The 15028-nt window shown below is 34.0% G+C and overlaps 1 long non-coding RNA gene across 2 annotated transcripts in view; it reads right to left on the bottom strand.

The window, feature by feature from the left end:
- Positions 1 to 15028, bottom strand: part of LOC128090910 (uncharacterized) — a 70002-nt gene that overhangs the window by 37165 nt on the left and 17809 nt on the right. For both annotated transcript variants that reach the window (XR_008211144.1, XR_008211143.1), the window contains exon 2: positions 12168 to 12364. This is a non-coding gene — a long non-coding RNA (uncharacterized LOC128090910). The remainder of the gene's footprint in view (positions 1 to 12167; positions 12365 to 15028) is intronic.

Here is a 15028-nt window from a genome sequence, read left to right as displayed (position 1 = left end):
AAAAACTATATTTCGTTTCATGGTCGATTTATCTAAGCAATTTGCCTCAAACAAACAAATAAAAATAAGGCCCTTGGAATAATGGCTTCTCCTCTGCTTGTGGTATAAGCATCATAGGAACTGATTAACTAATTTCATAGAGGTCTTATAGTGAAGATTTCTACTCTCATCTTACACCAGAAACAAAAGTACAAGTACGTATTGTGACTGGTAGAAAAGAGACAAGTTGTGTTGAGGAAACACAGAAGTAAGGAAATGCAAAAATTATGCATGTACACTTCTCGTGTTTTTGGAAAACAAATTTTGGTGGGTACAGGGCAGTAGAAATGAAGAGAGTTAAAGGAAAGGAATAAATGAAGTGAGACTAATAAAATTTGAAAATAAAGCATTTTCTTTTTCCATGTACAGAGCAAGTAAACGTAGTGTGCAAATTTAGATAGTTCCTCTCAACCAGGGAATTATTTAAATAAATTTTTCTGCTGATGTTTTATTTTAGGAAAATTTTCTTCATCATTTTCAGTTATTTTCAGAAACTAGAAAAAATGAAACATTTTCATGATTTAAATTTAAAATATTCTTTTTCTGCAAACTTTTATGATCATCTCTGACCAAGATGCACTGTTACTAAACATGAAAGAGCAACTAAGTCTCATTCCCTGTTTAATCCACGCTCATCTGTCTAATCACTGGTTAAGTACAGGACACAGCTCCTCTACAGTCAGTGGATCAAAGGGAAATTGTTTTAAACTGGGAGAGAGTAGATAGAGACTAGATGTCAGGAAGAAGCTCTTTACTGTGAAGTTGGTGAGAAACTTGAACAGGTTCCCCCATAGAGGCTGTGAAGATCCCCTCCCTGGAAGCATGCAAGGCCAGGCTGGATGGGGATTTAAGCAAGCTGGTCTAGAGGGAGCTGTTCCTGCCTATTGCATGAGGGTTGGAACTAGATGATGATCTTAAAGGTCCCTTTCAACCAAAACCATTCTATGATTCTGTGATCATTTCTGATGACCACAGGACATGGGAAGCATCTTTTTATGAAAATGTAAACTTCTTTCCGAGTTAACTAAAATATGAACTTCAGTGTGTTAGTAAGTATGCTGAAAACATCACTGAAAAGTTTAATGATGAAAAACAACTGTATTTTGTAACATAATATTTTATAATTGTACCATTCTGAACTGGTTAAAACACTCGTGCAGTACTGCATGAGCTTGGGCATTAGTAACACAAGTATAGCATACAAAGTAATTTATTTTCTATAATGTGATTATAAGAAATCTGCTTTTTTAAATATTACATTTATGAAATAGCCAAGAACACAATTTGCTTCCCTTAAAATCAAAATATTTCAGCCTGCAAACAGTTAACATTTGGAAAAGTTAAAAATATATTTACACATACATTAAAGGGTAATCAAGGCAGATTTACCATTAGAATAACAGGTTTTCTGCTGATATAATATAAAATTCACAACAGAAAGATGGTTGCTACTTAAATACTTCCAGATAGAAAGATACATTAATTCAAAGAAAAACTGGAATTAACATATCCTAACTGCAAAATATGGTCCTATTATATTGATTCATTCTTTCACTATTAAAATAAGTTATTTACCAGTTATGAAAAGTGCCAATCCTCACCTCTGTGAATGGTACAATCACAGATGATGATACAATCACATGGACTATTTCAGAAGTCAGCAGTACCGCTTATATCTGACACTAATCATAACCTCTTTCAGCCTTTTCAAATCTGTTAAGCACAATGGAAAATGTCTCTTAGACCTGATTTAAAATAATCCTTCTAGCTGGGACAAGGTATGAAAATGAGTAACAGATAGAATCATCTTTGTGGATAAAAGACATTTTTTAAAGTTCAAATATTTCATTACATCAAAATAATTATACAGAGTGGATACAAATTCAGCTGTTAGTTTTCCTTCTGGGGGAAAAAAAAAAAAAAAAAAGGGAAAGGGAAAGGGAAGGGAAAATGGAGAAGGGAAAAGGGAAAAGGGAAAGGGAGAAAAAAGAAGGCAAGAAAAGAGAAGCTTAACATAATCTTTTAAAATTAATGCATTTGCTTAAAGAGTTGGTTTTGAAAGTTTTCAATTAAAGCTTGATGTGGTATTGCTCAGTCAATCACACCCTATCAATAAGACATGACAGCCTGTATGCTTCAGCAGGTTCTTCAGCCGTATTCCCTCAGGTACAGGCTGTGCAGCCAAGTGCTCATTGCACAAGGCCTCAAGTGCCTGCCTGCTTGATTAAAACATGATCTAAATTGATGAGGATGTTTTCTAATGGTAGGAAGAAAAGGGAAGAAAAGATGTAAATGTTGTGGAACAGCGTGATGCCTCTGCCCAAAAAAAAAAAAAAAAAAAAAAAGCCCATCAGTGGAGAAATCCCAGTTCCATAAAACAGTTCCTCCTAATTAACATTTTTCTGTGATCAATTAATAATAATTACAACATGCATAATTACAAAGATGATTCAGTTGGATGGGTGACTGGTGCAGGGCCATGTTCTGTTTAACTTAATGAAGTGGGAGAGCGATTGGGCTGTGACTGCTGGGTACATTTGTCACTGACTGTAGATCAGGACAGTATGAATAGAAGACACAAAAGATGGATTTTGACACAAAAGAAAGTACAGAGAAATAGTAAATTCTATTTCTTTTCTTAAGATTTCTATGTGAGAGGAAGGATGCTAAGCAATTTCCATAGATAAGCCCAGTAACGTATTCTTAGATCTTCATATTATGTTTCATTTTTATGTAAAACATTTCGGAATTAATTCAAAAGACTTCTGGTATGTGCTTTATCTATTAGGAAAAGTTGGAAGTATTTATCCATTTTGTTTAACTAGTTTTCTATCTTTAAAAAGTTTGGTTAGATCTTGGTCTTTGTAGCTGTATTTTTAACATATCTTTGATGGAGCCTGAAGCTAGAAAGAATTTAATTACTCCTCTTTCTTTCCATCCTAATTTCTAATAATAAAATAAGCATAGGGGATTAAGACCATTAAGAAGAGTTGCCAAATCATTCTCTTATATAAACTGGAGAAAACGTGCTATGTTCAGTCCTCATCATGAAGACCTGAACAGTCTTATACTTCTAGTTAAACTGGAATAATTGGGAAACTGCAGAGTAAGACATATTCTCAGAGCAAAATTGGCTTTAGAGGCCAGATGCCTGAGCTCCTTATATCACCAAAAGGGGTTTAATCACAACAATGTGGAGTTTAACACAATCAGCACAGTGAGCAATGCATTGCCTTTAGTGATCATGTAAAGATTTTCTTAAGTTGCTCATCTTCTCCAGGGCTTTGGAACTTAATTCTGGATTTCAAAGAGAAATATTCTTCACAGCCACCAAATCTTCTAGAGAATGGCTGCTTCCATTTTCCTTTAAATGAGAACAAAGGTTTATTTATTTTAATACATAGCCAGCAAAATATTTCAGGAGAATGATTCTGTTACTTTTCCTGTAGACACTGGCATTTTGAGTCAAAGAAAGGATGTGGAAAAAGAAATACAAATTTGTAAATAGTAATACAAGCATCCAGTTAGAATGATCCTTAATTCTTATTTCCATTCTAAAATATACAGAGGGAAACCATATAGCAGGACAAACACTCTGCATAAAATGATTCTATAAAATCCCAAGCATGCTTGTGCCACAAATTCTCTCTCTTATATGCGAGTCACAACACCAATAAAACTTACACAGAAAGAACAAAATAAGGGCACTAAAGAAGAGTATGCAAAAGCATGGTATCTCAACAGAACCACCATCCTCTGAAGAGGCACAAGCATATCCAATTTTCCTCTTGGAAAATGCTGCTTGGAGAGAACAGCATAACTCTTACCATCAATTATCAGTCTGTAATTGTTTTTTGTGTTTCTGAACAGTGTTATCAGAGATGACTACAGCTTTTAGACACTGTCATATGAGGATAGATAAAAATATTCCCACTTTTCTTAGCATCTTCTTATTTCTTCCTACAGAATCTTGAGAAAATGAGATCCCGAACAAATTAAATTAAAACTGCCAAAGAAAATTAACCTGTACATTTACTTAGCTTTCCTCTGATGCTGCTGTTTCTTAAGCTCTCCCTAGTGATTGCTACATTAACATGTATTTACTGTTAATATAATATATGTCACAAAAAAAAAAAAAAAAAGGCTTTGAATTTTATAATGAAGCCTTTTTGCTTCTGCTATATTTATTCTCAGATATCCTTACTCCCATATTTGCCTGGCTTTCTTAAAATAATCCAAAAAGGTAATTTGAAATTTGAACAAACATTATTCAGGAAAATATTAGATAAGTTCTTCCTTTATAATTCTGATCTGGTAAAACCAATCAAAATTATAGTTGCTGTTTTAAATTTCCATTTGATAAGGATGGAAAGACAAACTACAACACTTATTAAATTTCATATCAATTAATCAGAAAAGGTATACCAGGCAACCCAAAATTTTGCCAAAATTATTGCAGTTGTTAATTAAGAATCAAATTAATCAAGTAATTTCTGTGATGTATCATCAGAAATCTTCTGCTTAAATCATACATTCTTTCTAAATCATAATGCTAACTTTGCATTACAAACAAGCAAACTGAAAGATTCAATATATTACATTACAGTAATAGTTTAAAATTTATCCTAGTTTTACCAGAAAAACACATTTTTAAGGAAGAAATTCAACTACGATCAAGTTAGCTGGTAATATTGGTAGTAAGCAAGCAGATTATTAACAAACCCAAGTTCACCTGCACTTACATGTTAACAGAACGAAAGGAGAAAAAACAAATAATTAGTGTTTTAATCAGTAAATCCTACAAATAACATAATTAAAAAGTGCATAAATAATGATTGCAGTGATTTATAACCAATTAATGTCTCCAAAAGTCTTTGACTGAGATAGAAAATTGCTGTAAAACTTGGTGTAGTCCAAAATCTTAGTTCAGTTCACGGAATTATTTTAAATTTTGTTAAATGAAATTATGTCATAGCATATACATGAAAATTTAATTGTCCTATGAATTACTTAGGCTTTAAGGGGCCCCTGAGCTGAGGAAAATACAGCTTCAATATTTTGAATTAAATTCTAAGCCTTCAAGGCTTGCTGGGAACAAAGTAAGAAATTCTGAAGGTCTTTGAACAAGTTGGGAAAGCAGATTCTAGCTATTGAAACAAGGCTTTTAGTAATTTTAAACAGTGTTCTTATTTATTTATTTATTTGTTTGTTTGTCCATTCATTCATTCATTCATTCTTTTATTTTGGCACATAAGCTTTTACATGCATTTTTTAAGATCTCTGGTCTAAATCTTCTATTCTAATGGTTTTGCTCTTTTTAGAATGACAGATGGGACTATAGTCAAAGAAATTTAATGCTACAAAAGATAATATCATTACTAAAAGTATACAAATACTGCTAGATTATCTGATTTTCTTTTTAACTGAATATATCAAGGTAATTTTAATCAGTAGTTAGAAAACAATAACAATAATATTTGAACAGTATAAGCACAAAGTGATTCACTTCAGTACAGGAGTGTTTTGATCTTTTCTTTCTCTAGGACTATTGGCAGAATTTTCAGGTTCACTTTTTATCTTATAGCAATCAAAACCATATTTAATGGAAGTTTGCCTGCCACCTTTCATAACAAATTGAAATACAACTGGTCCTTCCAAAGGCATTTTTTATTTTTCTACTTCAATGAAACACACTCTTACATAGTTCTTATGATTATCTGTGCAGCAATTGTACTTTTTTGAGGAGATGTTAGCTCCTTCTTTTCCATATTTTTGAATTCCTATGTAATCTGAAGAATTACCCACATTATCTATCTGCTTTATCTGGATATTGATTATAGGAGTAAAACACATGCCATAATATGGATCTCTGTCTCTCTAAATTAAACTTGTGCTTTTTAGGAACACATATGTGTTTTCTATCACAGGTTCAGTATCATCTGTTCTAAGAAGTGTAAAAAAGCCATATTTTTCAAGCTTTTTTCCTCTTATACATAACACCATAACATAATAACTCACTGTTATCATACAGTTGATTATTAGATGTGTAAATTAAATGCTTAGAGTATATTTTTGAACTAGTAACACTTCGAGACTACCAGAAAGCCTATGTTTAGAAATACAGACAACGTTGCAAAGCCCTTTTTAAGCCTTTACTATTCACAGAGAGGACATACTCTCTGTAGCATTTCCATTATTCCACAGTGATGATTCATATCCATACTTATTATCTGGTTTCTTCTCTGCCAACTGTAGATGATAGCTTCGACTGCTCTTTAACAGCAGTAACTCAGTGAATTTTGACCTCTTGAACAAAGGACAGTTCCACTTTGTATCTCTGATGTCATAGAATTAAGTATAAGACATAAAGGTCAACTTATCATCAGTACTCACTTGAATTGCATATTTATTATAATTTTAAGGGGCAGGTCCCTATGTTCTCATTCTGTATCTGTAATAAACCACAATTTCAGAGACAGACCTCATAGGGCTGAAGAAGGAAATGACATCATTTTTCATCATTTCTTTCCTATGCAGAGTATTAAATTTTGTACTTTCAGAAAGTATCTGGAAATATAGATTCTTGAATTTTGCAATGGGTTTGTCCACTGTAGTTGTCCAAAAAAAAGGCCCTCAAAATCAGAGCACAACTTTTCACAGGATTTTAAATCTTTAAATGAAATTAAATAACTGAAAGCTTTAAAGTTCTATGCTTTACTTGAACTGCTTTATATTTTTTCTCCTTCTCTTAACAAATGAAACATTGTTGTCAAAATCATAAATCAGATTAATGCTTACTACTTGATGCTGTTTATATTTGCCAGACTTCTTAAAAGAATAAACAGTGAAAATCAGATTTTCTGCTACAACCTGCAGACTCAGTTGACTTTTCCTAGAAGCTGAATATGCTCTGTAAAAAAAAAACCAATATCTTTCAAAACCAGTCTCTAGGAATGTATGCTTAGGTTCTTAATGCTCTTCTGTGAAGATCGGTGTTTTTCCTTTCCAAACGATTCTCCTATCACCATTCACCAGAGCTGAATTATGCACTATCAATTTCAGCATAATCAAAAAGATTCTTAAGAAAGAAAAGAGCCCCCTTCTGAAGTGTCATTGTTACCAACAATTGGGTACTCAGACTAGAAAAGTTAGATTGCAGCAGTTTAAAATGATCACCTGTTCTTTTGAAAAGTACATCAGAGATAAAAAGGATGAGACAAGTACATTTGAATGCAGATTTTGAATAAAGTCAAGTCATATAGTTCATATGTTAAGTTGAAGCTCAAACTTATGGCAATTGGAGTTAGATGCAAAACTCAATTCTTGCTTTACATGGCACATCTTAGAAATATCTAAATTCTTCTCAGGGATATTTAAATGCTTGGCATTAGGCTGATAATATTAAAAGAAGTATAAATTAGTAATCTGATGTTGCATACCCACTATTCACTTACTAACTGAAAAAGAAAATTATAGGATCAATAAAAAATCAAAAAGCTCTAACAAATTAGATATTAGTTAAAAAGATTTTAAAAGTAAAATTGAACAGAAATAGAAAACACTCAGAACACATGAAATTATTTCAGTACTGCCTATATTCACAGTTTTGTAAATATGTTATGCATGCATGGAAAATTTAGTGAGATCTATAAATATTTTTTTTCTTTTCCACAAGAATATGATTTTTTTCCATAAATGTTTACATTTTTCATTGTCTGAAATAAGCGTGTGGTATATTTACTTTGAGAAGCAAGCAAAATAAGCACCATGTGACCCTACCAAGCTAAAATTAACATAAATAAATAAACAAGTTAAATTAAATTAAAAATTCTCTCAGAAAAAGGACTAATTTAGAAGGGGATAGTTGGTTGGGTTACAATTTCATTACAGGACTTCAAATCTGGGTCAGCATCAGAGATTTTTCTTATTCAATTGGTTGGTGTTTTTTTTTCCCCTTTTCAACATTTTCGTTGACTGTGGAAATCTCTAAGAATCTCTGAGAAGATTTACAGCAAAATTTTTCTATTAATATTTACTATTTCTGTAGGTTTTCAATTTGTTTTAAGCTGGGATTGTTCAGTCAGGAGAAGAGGAGGCTCAGTGGAGACCTTATTGCTCTCTATAAATACCTGAAGGAAGGTTGTAGTGAGCTGGAGGTCAGCCTCTTTTCTCATGTTACTTGTGATAGGACTGGAGGGAAAGGCCTCAAGTTGTGCCAGGGGAGATTCACGCTGGATGTTAGGAAATACTACTTTTCTGAAAGTGTGTTCAGGTGCTGGAATGGGCTGCCCAGGGAGTTGGTGGAGTCACCAACTCTGGAGGTGTTCAAGGAACATTTAGACATTGTGTTGAGGGACATGGTTTAGAGAGAACTATGGGTGATAGGTAGACAGTTGGACTGGATGATCGTGGAGGTCTTTTCCAACCTGTGTGATTCCATGATTTTTATTTAGGGAGAAATTCAGAACAAATGGTAGTTCTAGAATCATATTCATCTATTGGTAACAGCATAATTTTCTAATGAGTAATGATCTAAGAAGGTGCTATTTTTCTAAAATGCAGTCAATGTTCTAGTAAAAGAAAATATGCATTTCTGCATTTATTATCCTGATCTGCTCTATAAAATGTACTCTAGATTTTTCTCTTTATGAAAACAGACAGGATATGCAATGATCTGCTACAATCGTATTTAATTGTTTTTCCCATCTGGAATTCATTGTCCAAAACAAACGCTTTGACTTCCTATTACCTTAGAAGATGCCACAGTAAATTTACTAGTTTGCTGCTTTGAAATACTGCCAGTGATTGATGAAATATTGGACATAAGTAGCTAACGCTGATATAATTCCTGTGGAGCATAAGCTATGACAATTCAAATCCACTACTGACTTACTGACTTATTGCAGGCAGTGTATTCGTATTTGGAGCACCTTTTGAAGAACTGAAATAACGTTGCAAGTTTTAAAGTATTTTCCATAGTTTTTTTATTTTTTTTTATTTTCTTTTAGTTGTTGTTGTTGTTGTTGTTTTGTTTTGTTTTATTTTGTTTTTTTTTGTTGGTTTTTTTTGCACTTTCCAAATATTCCCAGCTGAGATTTCTGAAACATGCAGTGTCTAGTAGGTAATAAACAGGACTGGATGTCACAAGTGGATATGAACAGAAAAGTCATTGGGACTACCTGAAACATAGAATCTAATTCTCTCCATACCAGAAGTATTTATTTTTAAAAAGGGTTCTGAGAGCATTGATACCACATATGCTGAGAATTTAGTTGTGATTCAAGTTCAAAGGGAAAAAAGGTTAGTATGACATGACAGTCAGAACGAAAAGTTCATTTATAATAAAAAGTTATCTCTGATCTAGACAAAACTATTGTTTTGCTTTACTGGCAGAGTAATAACAAAATATTAACAATAATTTTAAACCTTGGGAAATAAAAACAGTACGGGGAAATTAAAATTCTGGATTATCCTGAAAATAAGTTATAGGTCTGATTTCAGTGCTTATTTATACCACTCACTGATGCCATATTAGGTTATGCTTATCTTACTTTCTTGTCAGTCTCTTAACAGTTAAATGGTAGTATATCTGCATTGTTAATGAGAGGTAAGAATAGGATGTTGGGTTCTTGAAGATGGGTGAACCGATATATTGTTTAAAGTGTTAAACTCTAGTGCCAGAAAGTGTAAATATATACTTTATTTTAAAAAGAAATAAACAATGAATGGTCAACAGTATAGGGAAGAGGTTTCACTTGTTTTCTTTGGAATTTGGGGTTATCTATCTTTGGAATTTGGGGTTATCTATTGTGTTTTTCTGAGACTAAGAAGGGTATTAATGAAAATTAAAATTTCATCAATGTCTTTTACAACCTATCTGTGAAAAAGTTATTCACAGAATTGTGCAGGAATCAACCACCTGCACTAATCTGAAATACAAATATTTCAGTGCTCATCAGAGTACTGCTTTGCCTCTACAAGTAGTTCCCAGCAATTTTTTAAGTGCATCATAGCAATTTTATGAAGCCACTTGAAGATCAGCTTATATACAGCATGTTTTTTAAAATGTGCCAGATGATGAGTTAATCACAGCATGTTAGTCAGCTAACTCAAGTCAGGGGAACTCAATCTTCATATCTCCAAATAGCACAGAAAGAACAAAGGAAGAGGACAGGGAAAAACAAAAAGATAGGAAAGAAAACACTGAATGATTTACTATTCTTTACTTCCTTCTCTGTCTCCATATTTTCTTCTTTTATCATGTTCCTTTCCTTGTCATTAGATTTTTTTCCTTCATCTTGCTGTTGCATTTATTTTATTAATAGCATGCTATTATTGTTACTGAATCTTTCAAAGATCTTTCTGGGGGCTGTTTTTCACAGAAAATAAAAGATAAAAGCTAGATGAGTTGTACAATTGTCTGATTTCTTTCATGTTTGGACTTCCTTTAGTAAAAATTATTATTAATGCTAGACTAGACTACTATCTCCATATTCTCTATCTTTTGTCTAATCACCAACTCTTTTTTTTTTTTTTCTTTTTTTTTTTTTTTCCACAGCTTCAGAAGTACAGAAAGCCAAATTGATGGGTTAGCTTTTTAAAGACCCTATTTAGTTCTCTGACCATTAATCTACTTTAAATTAAAGTAATGATTTTATAATCTCTCTCTGAACTGCACAACGTTTAAAGACTTTGAAGACTTAGGATGGCAAAGTGTGACCTTATGGTGCAGTAGTCCTCAACTATTGAATGTTAAACAAAATTCTTTGGAAATTTTTCGTGCTACATAATCATTATCACACAAACTGTTGTTAATACTGAAATAAGTTAGGAGAAAAAAGTGAGTGCCTGTGGAATTTCTGACAAGCTTTAAAAGAAAAAAGAATATATTTAATATGAAATCACAGTCATGAAAACAATTTACAATAAAGCAGCATATTTTAACAGAAGTCCATATTCAGTAATTGCAACCAAGGCTAGATAAATTGACTCATGGAGTTATATAGTGAAACAAAATTCAAAGTGTTGTGCTTGAAATAGATTCACTTCTTAGCCATATACATTTGTATGATGAATATGAATTTCCAAAACTTCTTGAGTGTTAAATTCAGAAGCCTGGGACTCTAAGCTCCAGTTTCTGCTGTGATTCTACAATTTTGCAGCAAAGTTTCAAGGCAGAGTTTTGTATTAGTATTGCATTTCAGTAGTTACGTATTGAGAAGGTAGAAACTGTTTTGAATGCATGCAGCATGAGGAATATAGATTATAAGAACATATTCTGACATGGGTTTAAAATGCTTTTGTGTCAATTCATTTTGAGTTGAAGGCCTCTCTGTTTGCAGTCTTTCAGATGTATTAGTGCCATAGTAAAATATTTCACACTAGGATGCCTTGGCCATGTAAACCAAGGCAAGGAATAGAAAGCATCCTATCTGCTATCATTCAGAAATGGGTAATAAAGAAAAGCTATGCTATCTTGATTGCTTAAACCAGATTCACAGAACGGTTTGTGTCAGGAAACTTTTTTTTTTTTCCTTTGTGCTTTTGTTTTGCAGTTTCTATCCTGCATCTCTGTCACTCTTGTCTCTGATATCTTTGAAAACCTTTCTGATATTTTTGAAATACGTCATATATAAAAACATCACATTCATAATTTCTTTTAACATTCCTGATCTCTCTTCCTTTTTTCTTTTTTTTTCCCCCAAATATTGTCCAGTATTCTCTAAAATATTTTTTCATATATATTCATTCATTTTTGTCAGTTTCCTTCTTCTTCTTCCTACTGTGAATATTTTCAAGGGAATATATAGCTAATTCAGATATTCACAAAACTGTACAAGCTTCACACTTGAGTTTCTGAATTAGAATGAGATACCAGACAATATTCATTCAGTCTTATCATATAACTGCAATGTTTCAGATGTACACATGATTATTTTGCCATCTAATTTAAAGCAGAATTTTGCAACATTGTAACACCTACTGATAGATAACATCAATATTTAAGGATTGTTAAGGTTTTCTGTTTCCAGAGCTACGCCATGAATTTTCTTATCTAGTTCTTGTTTTCTTCCTGCTAGATTATGTCAGCTTCTGAGACCCCAAGCCTTTCAATTAGTGCAACCTACCTGAGCAAGCGCTCCTTGTAATTCCTCTTTACTGACTCTGAAGAATTCAGGGATGTAGCTAAGATACTCATTTCTACTGCTTCATTTTCTTTCGCCCGGATTCCTGAAGTCCTTCTTGCTGCAGCTGACTTCCTTCCCAAAGCTCCCGAATGCTATGTTCTCTACTGCCATAATCTCCAAGCTTGATTCTGTCATCTCTGGTTTAAAAGAAAAACAATAACAAACTTTTGATAATATCCAAGTCTGGATGATTGTATTGACCTTTCACTGATGTTACACCAGTCATTAAATGAGTTGATTGGTGTTGGCTGAGATCTCTGTGTTAACAACAGCTGGAGAGAAATCTGGAGATATCTTTATAGCAGCTGACAAATACCTTTTTCTGGAAATCTCTCTTCTTAAAAACTCCAGTAACTCAAATTAAAATTCACTGTCTCTAAGCACAGGTAAGGAAAACTGTTCCATATGCTAAAAGTCTCATTTCTCTGCATAATAAATGGAAGTAGATGCCATGTAATTGAAGTGCTCTGAGGTGCCCTTTGGAGATACCTTCTTTCATTCTATGTATAAGTAAGGAGCCTAAGCAATTAACGGAGATTCCCAAATTAGGTGTCTAATGTAGCCACCAGGAAAAAAATTCCTCTTTCCCTAGATAAAATAGAATATTTTGCACTGCAATCTGCATACATAAGACAAGTCTTTGAAAAAGCCAAGAAAAACAGTATCTTTAAGCAATTAAACAATTTCAGTTTTATATTCACACGTCTTTTCTTTTTTTTTCTTAAAAATACAGTGAATTTCCAGTTAATATGAAATTCTATGTATTTGAGTACCCACAAACACTGATTGCCCTTAGAATATACACATTCTGCAACATATCATTTATATTTCTATGAGAATTTATCTTTCTGAACATCTTTTCTGCTTGTGATGCTCTACATGATTCCTCCTTCCATATAAAATAGTTATTATATTTTAATCTGAGATGTAACTTATAACTAATATATTATTCTGTCTTGATCTAGATTTAGATTAAAAATAAACAATAAAAGAATTATTAACAATGTCAATTATGGAACAATCCATTTAGAATTCAGTACTCATGCCAGTAGCCTCTAGCACAAGAAAGGTGTGGAAATGTTGAAGTTGGTACAGAGGAGGCCATGAAGATGATCAGTGCTGGAGCACTTCTGCTATGAAGAAAGGCTGAAGGAGCTGAGTTTTTTGAGCCTGAAAAAGAGAAGGCTCTGGGGAGTACTAAAAAGGAACTTATAAACAGGGGAGAGAGAGTTTTTACACAAATCTGACAGTAGAAGGACATAGGAAATGGTTTTAAATCAAAGGAAAGAAGATTTAGGGTAGATATTACGTGGAATTTCTTTACTCAGAGAATGGTGAGGCAATGGGGCAGGCTGCCCAGAGGAGCTGTGGTTCCCCATCCCTGGAAGTGCTCATGTCCAGGATGGATGGGGCCCTGGGCAGCTGAGCTGGTAGATGGCAACCCTGCTCTTCCAACTCAAGCCATTCTGTGGTTCTGATTCTACAAATACAACATGGAGCAATGGCACAGAACCTTTTCAGCATTCTCACCCATCTTCCTCTGTCTTGGGATGCACTGCTTCTGGGCTGGTGGAGATGGCCCAACTTTCTTGGGACACTCGTCCCTTCAGGGCTTTATCCAGTGTTACCCTGCCAAGCAGTTCCCTGAAGAGGTTGAAGTCTGCAGCAAGCCTGCTACTCTGGAGCTCAGGAGAACAGATCTGAAGCAGACCCCCACCTGGAGTTCTGCACCCATTTCTGGGGACCCCAACACAAAAGAACACTGAGATGTAAGAGTGGGTCCAGGGGAGGGCCACAATGATGATCAGAAGGCTGGAGCATCTCCCCAATAGGGAGAGGCTTGGAGAGTCGAGGCACTTCAGCCTGGAGTGGAGAAGGCTCCAGAGTGAAGTCATAGCAGCCTTCCAGTACCTGAAGGGGGCCTAGAGGAAAGCTGGGGAGGGACTTTCTATAATGAGAGGTAGCAACAGGAACGAGGGGTAATGGCTTTAAACTGGAAGGGGATAAAGTTAGATTAGATGTTAAGAAGAAATTATTTACTGTGAAAGTGACGATACTCTGGAACAGGTTGCCCAGGGAGGTTGTGGATGCCCTCTTCCTGGAAATGTTCGAGGCCAGGAGTGACGGGTCTAGAGGGAGTTGTCCCTACCCATAGCAGGGGGGCTGAAACTAGAAGACCTTAAAGGTTCCTTCAAACCCAACCCATTCTGTGATTCTATGAACATTGATATTTAAGCAATATACTAATGAACTCCGAGAATACAAAACTGACCTACGAGTATATTTTGCACTGCATACTATATATCTGCTTAAGGTATGAGGTATATACCTCAAATGTTTGAGGTAGCATTTACTCTGGTTTGCACACTGCCTATATTTAAGCCCAATAAGGCACGTATTTTGTTAATGAATTAATGCTCTTATAATCTATTTTTGGCTTCTAAGCCATTACTTAGAGAGCAAGAACAGCAGATACTATATTTTTGTCTTTACTTAGTGTTTTGCCTGTCATAGTAAGTAAATGTAATCTGCATTATTAGTAACTGTCAACAGCACACTCTGAGCAGAAGGCAAATACAGCAGGTGGTAAAAAAAGAAGAGATGGCTGAAAGCAGAAAAGCAAAACAAATGATTGCCAGGAACAGCTAATCTAGTTATGCATAAATTTAAGACAATTTAAATGCATGCAAATCTTCCAATGAAGGAGAAATATTTGACAGAAAAGGAGATAAACTGACCAATTGTTGTTGTAAGTCCATTTGTCAGAAATCTCAAGTGTTAAAAACCTTTTATAAACCTCT

Source organism: Tympanuchus pallidicinctus, unplaced genomic scaffold (assembly GCF_026119805.1).
Source record: "Tympanuchus pallidicinctus isolate F22 unplaced genomic scaffold, pur_lepc_1.0 scaffold5, whole genome shotgun sequence".
NCBI lineage: Eukaryota > Metazoa > Chordata > Aves > Galliformes > Phasianidae > Tympanuchus > Tympanuchus pallidicinctus.
Note: the sequence above shows the minus strand (reverse complement) of the source record. Positions and strands in the feature narration are given on the sequence as shown.